The sequence below is a fragment of the Anas platyrhynchos genome, chromosome 3 (assembly GCF_047663525.1).
Source record: "Anas platyrhynchos isolate ZD024472 breed Pekin duck chromosome 3, IASCAAS_PekinDuck_T2T, whole genome shotgun sequence".
NCBI classification, from domain to species: Eukaryota; Metazoa; Chordata; class Aves; order Anseriformes; family Anatidae; genus Anas; species Anas platyrhynchos.
The window spans coordinates 93,554,169-93,569,450 of NC_092589.1; positions in this window are offsets into that span (position 1 = coordinate 93,554,169).

Genomic DNA, 15,282 nt, shown 5'->3' on the forward strand with positions numbered 1-15,282 from the left:
GGTGCACAGCCTGAGGACTGAATCCAGTTCAAGAGTCCTGGGTCCAGCTCTGGGCTCCCCGGTACGAAACAGACCGGGATCTGGGAAGAGTCCAGTGGAGGCCACAAGGGTGATACGGGGCCTGGAGCATCTCCCCTGGGAGGAAAGGCTGAGAGACCTGGGTCTGTTCGGCCTGGAGAAAAGAAGACTGAGGGGGGATGTCATCAATGTGTGTAAATACCTGAGGGGTGGGGGACAGAGGGATTTGGCCAACCTCTTTTCAGAGGTCTGTGGGGACAGGACAAGAGGCAACGGCCACAAAATGGAGCCCAGGCAGTTCCGCACCAACAGGCGAAAGAAATTCTTCACAGAGGGGGTGCCGGAGCGCTGGGACAGGCTGCCCAGGGAGGCTGTGGGGTCTCCTTCTCTGGAGATATTCAAGGCCCGTCTGGAGGCCTACCTGGGCAGCCTGCTGTAGGGAACTGCTTTGGCAGGGGGGTTGGTCCCGATGAGCTCTCGAGGTCCCTTCCAACCCCTACAACTCTGTGATTCTGCAAACTGTGGGGGAGATGTGGGGGGAGCAGCTTGGGGTGGGGGACATGGGGCTGCACGTTGGGGGGCACATGTGAGTGACAACGGGGGTCTGGCGGGCACACAGGAGTTGAACTGGTGAGGGGAAAGGGGGTCATATAGGAGTGGGGGTGTTATAAATGGCTCAGTCTTCCAAATAGGATTGTAATCAAAGTTTACAAGTTATTAAAGGAATAGAGGTAAGCAAATAGTGCTGGGTGCGCCGGGAGTCTCCGCTCCACCAGGACGCACACCAGTTACATCCGGTAGCTGATTTTTATGCTCCTAGGCTAATACATATTCATTACTACTTCTAAAAAAACGGGTTATTATAATTAACTTCTGGGATCCAAACCCTCTTACTGGAGCATGCGTATCAGTCTCTGGTGGTCCCCCTGGGGGTCTCTGGGGGTCTTTCGTGCTGAAGGCTCATAGTCTTCCTCTTTTTTTTTTTTTTTTTTTTTTCTTGTCCTTCCCCTTTGTACTCCTTGGCAGCATGTCAAAAGCTTACACAGCGTGCCCTGCAAGTTTTGTCTCCTAGCCATCCTTCAGCTTCTTTTTCCTACTCCTTAATCTCCTGGCCACCTGGCCAGATATCAGGGGCTTGCATAGTGTCCCATTCAGAAGCCATAACAGTCACTAGTTGTTAGCAGTTGTTCTGAAAACCCCAGACATCAGAGACTTCAAAGAAAGAACAGAAAATACAAACAGAAATAGATCTCTTATTGACACTCCACGAGTAGTTAAAACATTCCTCACAGGCCATTCACAGGGACAGTCACACCTATAGCAGTGCTAAATCAACCACAAAGAAGACAAAAAAGTCTGTAACTGTTAGAAATAAGAGTTCAGAATAATAAAAGCAAATAGGCTCATGGATTTGAGGAATATTTCTGAAGATTTGATAATTTGACTATAATGAGGGGGAGACTGGGACACTGGGAGGAAAGGGAAGAAACTACATCTGTGGAAGAATTAAATTGCCAGTGCAGGACCCAGAGACAGACAGAACTGCTCTCTAGTGACACGACTTGTTAAAATATTCCTTTGCAAGGTACAAGAACTATATACATTAACCATTCTGTTTTTCTTAGACTTGTGGTTATACAAGGGTATGTAAGACAGAAGGTCACATTCATCATACCATGCGGCCCTAACACTGTTCCATACTGACACGAATCAGATGAACATATATCACAGGGGCACACACGAGTGGAAATGGAGGACTTGTCCTCCTCCCTGTTAAAGGGGAACAAAGCTCCCCCCATGGCCTTCCTCCCTCTGTGGGGGTGCAGAGCCTTCACCACCCGCTGGCCGTCATACCTGAGAAGTTGTTGCTAAGGGCCATAGTGTGAGAAACACTCTGTAGCCAATAACTTAGGCTCAGGCGAGGATCTCAGTGAAGTAGTAATTTATTCGCGATTGCAATGGCGGGCGCCCCACAAGCAGGAGAGAGCGCATCTACTAGTTCCAAAACACAGTTTATATACCTTTTGATGGCAGGACCCTCCCCTGTTTCCCCACTGAGTGGGTAATCCAGGTTCACAATCTATCTGATGCTTCACAAACAATGCATAGTCTTCAGTTGCTGGCCTGTTAAATTTCAAATTTCTTTTGACATTTTTAGTGCTTGAAGTGGTAATGTTTCTTCACTTATCTGACTTGACTTGACACCGTGATTTTCACCTAATTGTCCTAAGGAGACTGGTTGTCTGCATTTTACTAGGTGGCCTGCTAAACTTTCTTATCACTGTAAGCATATCTCAGTACCACATTCCCTCCTTCTAAACAATGTAACTCTGCAAAAACAACATTTCTATTCCCACAATTCCCCCCTTTTCTTTTTTTTATAAACTGTTGATTTTTGCAAAACCTTTCTCTAAGGTGCAATGTGATAGACTTCTTCTTCTTTGCTTTCCATCTCCTCATTATCTCCTTATCTGAGTAAGGTGGTAGCTCCATGGTCATTTGTTTCAATAGTGCGGTTTCAGTTAACCACTGTACTAGTCCTCTTACACAGGGGATAATGCAGCAACCAATGGCTGTCAAAACTCCTACAACTACGATCAATGTTGCAAATATGCCTATTTTTTTATTTTATTTTTTTTTTTTTTTTTGCCAATTCACTGGCAAGGGTGGTAAGCCCTTGCAATGCTCTTGTTACCGAGCCATCTGGGACACTATTGTTAGGTATAAGAGTGCAACAATGGTTGCTCAGTATTACACACACAAACACACCTACTTCTTCTGCGAGCATCATATCTAATGCTATCCTGTTTTCCCAAGCCATTTTGCTGATGGCATCTAGTTGTTCAGCGATTCCTCTCATCGCATCCTTGGTATAATTGATGAATCTCTGCTGATTATAATAGAAATAATTAATCCAATCCACATTTTTATTGATTGTTACCCACCAGAACAGTGACTCAAACCCTGCAGCAATTTGATTTCTGGCTTTATGTTCATCTGGAACTCCTCTAGGTACCCCAATAGAATCTATATATACTCTATCATCAAATGATATTCCTAAGCCTCTTTTACTTCTTCTGGGTATTTGTGATGTTTCTCTTTCAAATGCCAGGGTGAAGGGTATAGCTAATTGAACAAGTGCACAAGTGCCTTCCCAATTAGATGGTAGGGTGGACCGTAAGATCTTTCCTCCACCGTACCACCAGAGATCTGCCCTGGGGATCTCTAGTCTTGAGCAGTTTCCCATCAAGTCCTTGGTAGCACAAGGCAAATTCTCCTAGATGCCAGGTAGCACTCACACCCTGCCGTGAGAGGCAAGCTGTATGGTTACCTATAGCTGTAGAGAATGCAGGGGGAACCGTGATACTGTTATCATGCAAGGAACAGCAAAGAGAGACTTACAGGCCTCATTTCCCCAGGCAGTCTTTTCTTGGTACAATGCAATCATACATCGCATCCCTTGGGAGTCTTTGGTCCACCACCATGGGAAGGGCACTATCTGGGCAATCAGTCATCCCGAGGCACAAGCATAGCAGTAGCTACGGTTGAGACTCTGGACGGTATATTTGACCCATTCTATCCAAGCATTCACATCCCCATACCTTGTTTGAACTGACACATTTCAGAGGGCTTCCTGTTTTCTCTCCTGTTTTCTCCTTGAGTTTCTCCCTTTCTCTGATGGCAATAGAGGATTGTTTCCATACAGCTATTCTCAATCTGGCTGTTGGGTCTCTCCCAGTTATTTGTTCTCTCTGCTCAATTGTCGTTGGGCATTTAAATCTCCACAAGCTAACACCTCACAAACATCAAACGTGACAGAATGTGGTACATGACCCTCTGTCACAGTCACCCATATTTTGATGGGGTATCCCGTTTTTGCTATTATCTGGTCATGCCTTTTGCAAGTTGCCAATTGACCAAGGCCTTCTCTGAGGCCTAGAATCACTAAAAACAAAATTAGTAATCATTTTTTCCCTGTCATTATTTTTAAACCTTAGGTTTCCAAATAATTATCAATACAAAAAATAAGATGTACACTACTACTATAACAACCCCCCCTTTGGGAGCACTGCATTTCGCTATAGGTCTGTTCTTTCTTTCAATCACAAGTCACAGTCGTTAGTTACCTGTGAAAATAAAGGTTAGTTTACAATTGTAAGCTCTTATCCTGCTCAGAGTCCACTATGAGATTTTTCTATTCAATTTCAACTTCCAACAAGTCTTTTGTAGGAACAGCTTCCCAGGTACTAGCGTCGACGGATGCCTTCACTCGAGTATAGTGAGTCCAACCTTTTTCCGCAGTTCTTATGGCTGTTTCAGTGGTTAGTAATTGTCCTTCCCATTCAGGCCGGAGTTGACTCTTTCCAGGTCCAAATCAGGACCCGGTTTCCTGGGTGATGGTGGTGAATGGGGAATTCCAAAGGTGGGGTTTGAGACAACAACCCACAGGTCCTGAGAAATGACAAAGAAGAGGACAAACCCAGAATACAGTTCTTAAGAAAACTCTCTTGTTTTGAATTGTGGTATCTCATCCCTTCTGCCCAGATAGGGCAATCTGAACAGCATCTCATATGGTGAAATTCCTATATCCTTTCTTGGTGCTGTTTAAACCTGTAGGAGTAAGCATTTTACCCAAGGAAGTTGGGTTTCTAACACTAGTTTAGTTAATTGCTTCTTTAATGTCTGATTCATTCGTTCCACCTTCCCAGAAGAGGAGGGGTGCCAGGGGCTGTGAAAATCCCACTCAATCTCTAAGGCCTGCTTTAACCCTTGCAGTAAAGCTTTACGCCCATCCAGTCACGTGGTCAATTAGGACAAACAAGTAACCCAGTAAAATTTACCCGTATACTTTGGAAAGGTCAAACCCCTGGCTCCCGTCCTCTTCTAGATGGGTTACAGAAGACCTTTTTATTTACCTTTTGACATATGGTACATCCTCTGCATATGTGCTTCGCTAAAGTGTATATTCCTACACAGACATACTTTCGTAGCACAACATCACACATTGCTTGCACCTCCCAATGACTCTTCTGATGTAAAACAGTTAATATTTGCCTCATTATCCCTTTATTCAGCATTTCTCTCCCATCAGGGAGTATCCATTTTCCTTCAGACTTCATAGCTCCTGATTCCTTAAAAAATCTTTCTTTTAAAACTTTTTAGTTCTTTCTTAATTTTCAACAATTCCCTGAATCCTCTCTGTATTTATTCTGTTTTCCTTCAGACATTAAATGCCTTAAATACCTGACTTCTCTTTCTCCGTATTGTAATTTATTTTTCAATACTCCCAAGCCCTGCTTTCCCAGAAAGTTGAATAGCTTGTTAGTAGCTTTCTTCACAACTCTTTTCTCCTGTCCTGACAATAGAAAATGATCCACATATTTGTTAACATTAATACCTCCTTGGGAGGTTGTAATTGCTCCAAAATATTAAAATTTTTTTTTTTTTTTTTTTTTTAGAATTTACCCAAATAGATAGGTGGCCCTGTAAACCCCTGAGCTAAAATTGTCCACCTATATTGTTGCTTCCGCCCCCATTTCAGGGCCTTTCCAATCAGAGGTGACTATACATGTATGTTTGCTCTCAGGGCCTGAGAGCACTCCATTAATAACACTGATATTCCAGTCTAACAATTTACTATTTGAATGCTCAATTTAATCATCAAATCCCTTCCCAACAAGTTAGTCCCTGCCTTGGGTACATACAATAATTACCCAGTGATCATTTTATCCCCTAGTCTCAGCTTGGTATCCCCCAAAAGTGGCACTGTTATCCCAGCCCCTTCTGCCCCCATCACTTTTTAGGGTTTCATTAGTTAATTTAATCCCTGATACTTTACAAGTCAGTAATGACCTAGCTGTTCCCCAGTGTATTGGGTTTGATGGCAAGGTTCGGGGGCTGTGAGCAGGGGGGGGCGTGGGAAACTGCAGTGGCAGCCCCCGTGAGAAAAACCCAGAAGCCTCCCCGTGGCAGGTAAGAGACAATTTCATCTGGCCCCTAAGGGGCCCACTGCTGCCCAGAGCCAAGCCATGAGCAATACAGTCCGTGCCTCTGTGAGAGCACATCCACGAAAACAAACAAATAAAGAAACAAACAAAAGCCTGCTGCTCAACAGCAGTTGGGAGAGCGAGAAACCCCCCCGCAGACACCAAAGTCAGTGCAGAAGGAGGGGGAGGAGGCGCTCCAGGCGCTGGAGCCGAAGCCCCCCTGTGGCCGCTGGAGAGGCCCCTGGTGGAGCAGGCAGTTCCCCCCCACCGTCCCCCTCCCCGATGTTTGGGAAACTGACCAAACACCACAGCAAATATGCAAATATTCCAAAACTTCTAGACTGTTACTTAGATAATGCCTACATCCCCTTTCCCTGCTCATTCAGCTTCAAACAGCTCTGTCAAATATTACATGCCACACCTTTAACCCCTTCAGCAACCCTTTTAACACTTCCTTTATCTTTCTCCAGCCTGTACTTTTCTAATACCAGCACCAAAGGCTCAGTCAGGGTCCAACTTAATTCCATACCTTTTCCCTCCAAGATAAACAACATACCAATATAGCATATTTCATCCTATTTTCCTTCTTTCCTCCTTCTTCCACTCCGGATATTCCTATTCGAAGTGGCCAGCCTGGCCACACTTAAAACATCTTATCAAAGCCTGTCTCTGCTAGGACTCAGGCCACAACACAGGCAGCCTTCTTTGCCTGCCATTCCTTCATCTCTCTTCCTCTCCTTTTCATCCCGGCCCTGACTCCCCCTGAAGATTTTCTTCCTCTTTCTCCAACCCTCTGCCTCACTACCCGCTGCACCGTCAATACCATTAGTTTCACTCTCTTTTTTTTTTTTTTTTTTCCTTCTTATCTCCCCTCTGGACACACACCTCCAGGGCCTCCCACAGGAGGGTCCCCCAATGACTGTTCACTACATCCCCCCACCTTCTGAAGCATTTTCTGCGTATTTTGCCAGGCTTTAATCACACAATGAACTTTCAAGAGCGCTTGGGATACTGGGTTCTCAGGTCTCATCCCCAAGTACTTTCTCATTCTGACCCCAAGTCTCTCATATGATTTCTGTGTTGCACACTATTATTATTCCAGCCAGGATTGGCAAGTGGGTATTTCTGCCCTGCCGGTATTACCCCTGGTCCTGGAGGATGAGCTCTTTCCCATTCTTGTATAGCAGCTCTCCTCCTGATCATTCCCATTTCTTTCCCTGTAAACAACATACTTATAGACATAATTCCCTCCCCCAAGAGTATAAATTAGGTCATAGGAACTGGTCTAATTGTTCAACTAGGCTGTTGGGGTCCTCAAATAAAGACTTCCTCTCCTTCTTAAAAATCCTAACCTCTCTGCTGGTAAGGAGGGGGGGGGTAGTTCACCTAAGAGGATACACAGTTAGTGTTAGTACTGTTAGTATCAGGGAAGGCAAAATTCTCAACATATCTTCTACCTTGTTCTAGTTCTTGCCAGAGCCTAGAATACGATCCTTCTTTAGGGACAGTGTTAATTACAGTCCCTGTCCCCCTACCTGGAGTGACTGCTGCTGTCACCAGTTCAATATTAAGATTATAGGGAGCATGACTTGGCTCCTTCTCTAAAAAAAGGAATCTTCTTGTTTACACATAAATTTAAAGCCTGAATTTTCATCAGACCCGTATTTTGGCCAAAATACTGCTGTTTCCTTAATTGGTTCTTTTGTCCAGACTGATACACAATATTTAACCTTTTTAAAATTATTTTTCTTTTACAATCCCTCTAATTTTGGGATTATGTTTCCAATTTCTTATCATTCTTCAGGAAGAACTATTAGTAGGCACTCCCCCAGGGATATCTCCCTGTCCCCTGGAACTCATATTTTCCCATTTTTCCTAACCCTCGCCAGTATGTGCTACAGAAATTTCCCTTCTGCAGTGTACCACACACCAACGTACTGAAAAATGGGGGTGTACCACCAAGCACTTCCCCGTGCAAGCGTTACCGCACACCTATGAGTTTACCAGATTCCCTGGAACTCGTACTTCCCATCTTTCCTAACCCTCGCCAGTATGTGCTACAGAAATTTCCCTTCTGCAGTTTACCACACACTAACGTACTGAAAGATGGGGGTGTACCGCCAAGCACTTCCCCGTGCCAGCGTTACCGCACACCTGAGTTTACCAGATTCCCTGGTGTACTTCCAAGCACTTCCCCGTGCAAGGATTACCGTACACCAGATTCCCCTGGTGTAGTGCCAGCACTTCCCCGTGCAAGGGCTTACCATACACCAGATACCCGACCCCCAAGGCAATACTTAATATTTCTTACCTTGGTCTGTGCACAGAGTTACCGGATCGATTCTTAAAAACCCGGAGTGCCTACCTTCTTCCTTTCCCCACTACTTCACGGATCCTGCCTCTTTAACCAGTCTCGGGCCCTCTGTCAGCTTTCCGCAGAACCGCCACCGTCGATGCACAGGACCGCTGAAATCAGCAGGGCATGCCTTCCTGCTGCTGCGGCGGTGGGGCTCCCCAGTAGGTGACTGGATCCCGGACGAGCCCCCAAATTGTGAGAAACACTCTGTAGCCAATAACTTAGGCTCAGGCGAGGATCTCAGTGAAGTAGTAATTTATTCGCGATTGCAATGGCGGGCGCCCCACAAGCAGGAGAGAGCGCATCTACTAGTTCCAAAACACAGTTTATATACCTTTTGATGGCAGGACCCTCCCCTGTTTCCCCACTGAGTGGGTAATCCAGGTTCACAATCTATCTGATGCTTCACAAACAATGCATAGTCTTCAGTTGCCGGCCTGTTAAATTTCAAATTTCTTTTGACATTTTTAGTGCTTGAAGTGGTAATGTTTCTTCACTTATCTGACTTGACTTGACACCGTGATTTTCACCTAATTGTCCTAAGGAGACTGGTTGTCTGCATTTTACTAGGTGGCCTGCTAAACTTTCTTATCACTGTAAGCATATCTCAGTACCACATTCCCTCCTTCTAAACAATGTAACTCTGCAAAAACAACATTTCTATTCCCACAATAGGAAATCAGGAGGTGGATGGTGACAGACAACATGGCTTCACTCGGGGCAGATCGTGCCTGACAAATCTGGTGGCCTTCTATGATGGGGTTACAGCTTTGGTGAGTAGGGAAAGAGCAACGGACATCATCCTCATGGACTTGTGCAAAGCACTTGCACTGTCCCCCATGATCTCTGTGACAGCCATGTCCCATTGTCCCCCATGGTCTCAGTGCCAGCCATGTCCCAGTGGGCAGCAGTGGCCATGTCACCATGGTGTCACCATGGTGTGTCATTGTGACACGGCGGCCTCAAAGGGTAGACGTAGCGGGCTCAAAGGGTAGAGGCCTCAAAGGGTAGAGGGCTGCTTGGTGAGGTTATCTGCTGCGTCTTGGTGAGGTTATCTGCTGCGTCTTGGTGAGGTTATCTGCTGCGTCTGGGTTGTGGGAGTGCTTCTGACAAGCCACGCCATGGCTGCCATGCAGGGTGAGGCCGCCAAACTGGGAGAAGAGGGTGAGGGCAGAGTGACCTCCCCGGAGCCCGCACAGCCCACAGGCGGGCAAGGGGGTGAACAGGGCTGTGTGTGAGGCTGCAAGCGGTGAGGGGTGGGCAGGAGCCCCCCCAGCTGTCTTGGGGCCACGAGGGAGGGCCGTGTGGGGCAGCTGGGGCTGGCAGGGGGGCAAAGGAAAGGGGTCCCAGGGGCTGTGGGCACTGGTAACATCACAGGGTGGGATGCTGACACTGGAGGTGGCCTCAGGGTGGCCCACGGGTCGAGCAGCCCTGTGCAGGTGCAGGGTCTGAGGGGTCATGAAGGGGTCTTGGAGCACAGGTAGGCCTGCAATTAAGAGCTGACGGAGATGCAGGACTCGAAGGATAGGGAGCTGCTGGCGCTGCAGGCTGAGAGCGCCTGGCTGGCAGAGGAGCTGGCAGGGGGCAGAGGGCCATGGTGTCCCGTGGGAGGCAGGCGTCTGTCTGTGCACGGGGAATCTGACAGACCCTCATTCCTGCAGGTGGCAGAGATCCTCATGGCAATCCAGGGAGGCAAGAAATGCTGGACATGCCCTGCGAGCTCCAGGAACACCTGATGGAGCTAAGCAGAGAGGTCGGTGTCCCCTCCTCTCTCCGTGTCCCTCAGCTGTGACAGCTAGGGCAATGTCAGGGGCTAAGTGCCTCTCTGCCGCTCCTCTTTGCAGAAACGTTGCGTGGCCCAGCTGCAGGAGTTGGTGGCATCTGTGAAGGTGAGTTCACAGACCCTCAGACTCACAGAATCACAGAAGGCTCGAGGTAGGAAGAGATGGCTGGTGGCGATGATCTTATTAATCACAGATTCAAGGAGAATGGCAAGGATATCTTGCCAGGTGGAGAGCTCACAGGAGTGCCTCAGTGCCCTGATGGCTACTCCTCTTCCCCTTCTCTCTCACAGAAGCACATGCTGGAGCAGGGAAAAAAACAGTCGCAAAGACCAAGATGTAAGGGAGAGTGTGGCTCATCCTAACAGATTTGGGGGAGAGGGAAGGGGGGCAGTGCTGGGTCCATGCACCCCCAGTGGCATATGGCAGCAGTGTGACTGGGCAGGACGTTTCCTACAGTGACATGGCAAGAAGGAGGTGCTTGGTGAAAGCCAACGTGGCTTCACTAAGGGCAGATCACGCCTGACAAATCTGGTGGCCTTCTGTGATGAGGTTACAACACTGGTGGACAGGGGAAGAGCGACTGATATCATCTGCCTGGACCACAGCAACAAATGTGACACTGCTCCCCATGCCATCCTTGTCTCTAAATTGGAGAGACACCGATTTGGTGGATGGAGCACTGGGTGGATAAGGAACTGGCGGGATGGTTGCACTCAGAGAGTTGTGGGCAACCACTCAATGTCCAGGTGGAGATCAGTAACGAGTGGTGTTCCTCAAGGGTCAGTATTGAGACCGGCACTATTTAACATCTTTGTCAGTGACGTGGACAGTGAGATTGAGTGCATCCTCAGCAAGTTTGCCAATGGCACCAAGCTGTGTAGTGCAGTCGACATGCTAGAGGGAAGGGGTGCCATCCAGAGGGACCTGGACAGGCTCACGAGGTTCAACAAGACCAAAACGCAGTGTCCTGCACCTGGGCCAGAGCAATCCCAAACACAAATACAGGCTGGGCAGCAAAAGGATTGAAAGTAGCCCTGAGGAGATGGTCCTTTAGATAGCTCAACACGAGCTGGCACTGTGTGCTTGCCACCCAGAAAGCCAACAGTATCCTGGGCTGTATCAAAAGAAGCCTGGCCAGCAGGTCAAGAGAGGCAATTGTCCCCCTCTACTCTGCTCTCCTGAGACCCCATCTGGAGCATTGTATTCAGCTTTGGGGCCCCCAGAAGCAGAAGGACATGGAAGTATTAGAATGAGTCCGGCAGAGCACCACAAAGATGATCAAGGGGCTGGAGCACCTCTGCTACAAAGACAGGCTGAGGGAATTGGGGCTGTTCAGCCTGGAGAGGAGAAAGCTCCACAGAGACCTTTAATAACCTTCCAATACCTAAAGCTGGAGAAAGCTGGGGAGCACGGTGATACTTGACAAGGAGTAATGGCTTTAAACTAAAAGAGGGTAGATTTAGATGAGATACAAAGAAGAAATCCTTTACTCAGAGGGTGGTGAGGCACAGGAACAGGCTGCTCAGAGAAGCTGTGGATGCCCCATCCCTGGAAGTGTTTAAGGCCACGTTGGATGGGGCTTGGAGCAACCTGGTCTAGTGGAAGGTGTTCCTACCCAAGGCAGGGAAGCTGGAATTTGATGATCTTTAAGGGCCCTTCCAACCCAAGGCCTTCTATGGATCTGTGATCCTATGAGTGCCCTTCCTGTGGGTTTGGAGCTCCAGCAGCTGGAGGGATGGTCGCCAGGAGGGGACACTGGCAAAGATCTCCAGCCAGGCAGAGATCTCTCAGCAGTGCCCCAGTGCCCTGATGGCTGCTCCTCTTCCTTTCCTCTCCCACAGGAACTTGAGCTGAAAGTGAAAGAAGAGACATCTGACGGACTGAAGGTGGGGTGCAAGGCAGAGGGCACAAGTTGGCCCTTCCTCCAAGGGTCAGAGAGGGGGGTGCCAGCACTGCTTCTGTGCAGCTCAGCGGCCTCAGGCCACGGTGTAGCTTGGCCAGACATTTGTGCCAGAATGAGGTGGAGAGGGAAGGGGGGGGGGGCATAATTTCCCTGTGCCTGTCTGTGAGTGGACAGCTCTCCCTGTGCCTTGGGGCAGTGGGGGAGCTAGACAGCACGGCCCAGGAGCTGGAGAGCAGTGAGGGTCCCTGGGACCCAGCACAGCTGTCCAGAATGCTGTGCCTGTCGTTTTGCAGCACATTGCCAAGCTGGAAGAGCAGCTGCAGGAGGAGGAGGAGCAGACAAAGGTAGTATGCAGGGGCCAAGGGGAACCGTGGGGTGCCCGCTGGCACAGGGTGGGTGATGTGGAGGAGGGCTGGAGTGGGCACAGGGAGTCAACAGTTCTGTCTCCCAGGTGCTGTGTCAGGAATTAAGACGGCTACAGGAGGATATAGAGGAGAAAGAACATTCCTGGTGAGTGGGGACTGCCCCCTCCCCTCCCTTGCCCCACAATTCACAAAATCAGAGAATCACAGAATCATCTATGTTGGAAGAGACCTCCAAGATCACCCAGTCCAACCTCTGACCTAACACTAACCAGTCCTCCACTAAACCATATCACTGAGCTCTCCATCTAAGCGTCTTTTAAAGATTTCCAAGGTGACTCCACCACTGCCCTGGGCAGCCCATTCCAATGCCTCTCAACCCTTTTGGTAAAGAAGTTCTTCGTGATATCCGACCTAAAACTCCCCTGGTGCAACTTTAGCCCATTCCCCCTCGTCCTGTCACCAGGCACGTGGGAGAACAGACCAACCCCCACCTCACTACAGCCTCCTTTAAGGTACCTGTAGAGAGCGATAAGATCGCTCCTGAGCCTCCTCTTCTCCAGGTTTAACTAACCCAGCTCCCTCAGCCGCTCCTTGCAGGAGGATGCACTCAATCCCCTCATCCAGATCATCGATAAAGATATTAAAGAGGACTGGCCCCACTACCGAGCCCTGGGGAACGCCACTAGTGACTGGCCTCCAACTGGATTTGACTCCATTCACCACAACTCTTTGGGCCCTGCTACCCAGACAGTTTTTAACCCAATGAAGTGTACGCCAGTCCAAGCCACTTGTACCCAGGGGGCTCTCCGCAGCACCCAGTGGAGCAATGGGGCCACCAGGGCTGGAGCCGGGCAACGAGGGATGGAATGTGGGAGCCAGTTCTGATCAGTACCTGGCATGACAGAGGAGCCTGATCCCGGTCCAGGGCTGTGCATGTTCTGCTGGGGAGCCCCCATGGTACTGGAGTTCTGCACTCACCCAACCAAAAGCCCTGTTACCTGCAGGCAGCAGCATCAGATGGAAGTGCAGGCGATGACACAAGCGGGTGTGATGCCGGAGGTGCTGGAAGCACAACTGGTAAGGGGGAGAGCCCATGTCAACCCCTGCCCCTGCCAGCATGGGGCTCCCTAGGGACAGGGGTCCATGGAGCGCTTGGTCCAGGCCCGGGCTGCGCTCCTGCGGGTAACTCCTGCTCTTGGGCATCAGCCCAGACCGTGCAGTGGGGCCTGACAAGCGTCCCTACCTTGTGTTGACCTACAGAAGAGGGAGGAGCTGGCGAGAAGAGGTGCCATTTCCTGGCTGTGGTGAGTGTCCCCTCAGGTGCCCTGTGCCCACGAGCCCGCACCCAGGTTCCCCTGCAGCAACTGGGATGGCTGGGATGCCTGCTGTGGCGTGTTTGCTCAATGCCAAGGTGTCTCACGTCCAAGCCTGTCCCAGTGAGCAATGAGAAATGCCTGGAGGGGCAGCCTGTGGAGCTTCCAGAACAGTCCCCTCTGGCATGGGTGCAGGATGCGTCCAGCCTGCCCTTTTTCCAGCCCTTTTTCTGCCCCACAGGACATTCTGCCTTATCTTTGTGTGCTTGGAGCTGGCCGTCCTTTTCATGCTGGGAGTTGCGGTGCTCTATGCCTCCTGTAATGACCAGGAGTTCTTCTACCACCTGCTGCTTCATGTGCTGCCAGAAGATACCTACACTGACCTGGCATACTTCCTTGAAGACACCCTGTCTCTGGTCAGTGAGGGCGTGCTGCCCTACTGACATTTCTTCTAAATAAATCCAAGGCTTCTCTACCCAGTTGCCCTGTACCTGTGCAAGAAAAGGAATTGACCAGAAAAAAACAAGTAGCCTCCCCTCCCCTCCCCTCCCCTCCCCTCCCCTCCCCTCCCCTCCCCTCCCCTCCCCTCCCCTCCCCTCCCCTCCCCTCCCCTCCCCTCCCCTCCCCTCCCCTCCCCAAGGAGTTCCCACTGACTGCGGGAGGGAAAATATAGCCCCCATTTTTAAAAAGGGAAAAAGGAAGGCCTGGGAGCCACATGCCTTCCTCCCTTCGTGGGGGTGCACAGCCTTCATCGCCCTCAGGCGCGAGGCAGAGCTGAGGCAGGGCCAGGCTGGGTGAGCAGGGCCGCCCTGGAAGGTTCTGTACTGGGGGCATGACTGGGGGGGTGCTGGGGGGGGAACAACACAGAGCTAAGGGGACACATGGGGCTGGGGACACCCGGAGCACACAGTCAGGGAGAACTGTACTGTATCCAGTGCTGAGGACTGAATCCAGTTCAAGAGTCCTGAGTCCAGCTCTGGGCTCCCCGGTACGAAACAGACCGGGATCTGGGAAGAGTCCAGCGGAGGCCACAAAGGTGATACGGGGCCTGGAGCATCTCCCCTGGGAGGAAAGGCTGAGAGACCTGGGTCTGTTCGGCCTGGAGAAAAGAAGACTGAGGGGGGATGTCATCAATGTGTGTAAATACCTGAGGGGTGGGGGACAGAGGGATTTGGCCAACCTCTTTTCAGAGGTCTGTGGGGACAGGACAAGAGGCAACGGCCACAAAATGGAGCCCAGGCAGTTCCGCACCAACAGGTGAAAGAAATTCTTAGAAATTTTCTTAGACTTGCGGTTATACAAGGGTATGTAAGACAGAAGGTCACATTCATCATACCATGCGGCCCTAACACTGTTCCATACTGACACGAATCAGATGAACATATATCACAGGGGCACACACGAGTGAAAATGGAGGACTTGTCCTCCTCCCTGTTAAAGGGGAACAAAGCTCCCCCCATGGCCTTCCTCCCTCTTTGGCGGTGCAGAGCCTTCACCACCTGCTGGCCGTCATACCTGAGAAGTTGTTGCTAAGGGCCATAGGAAATCAGGAGGTG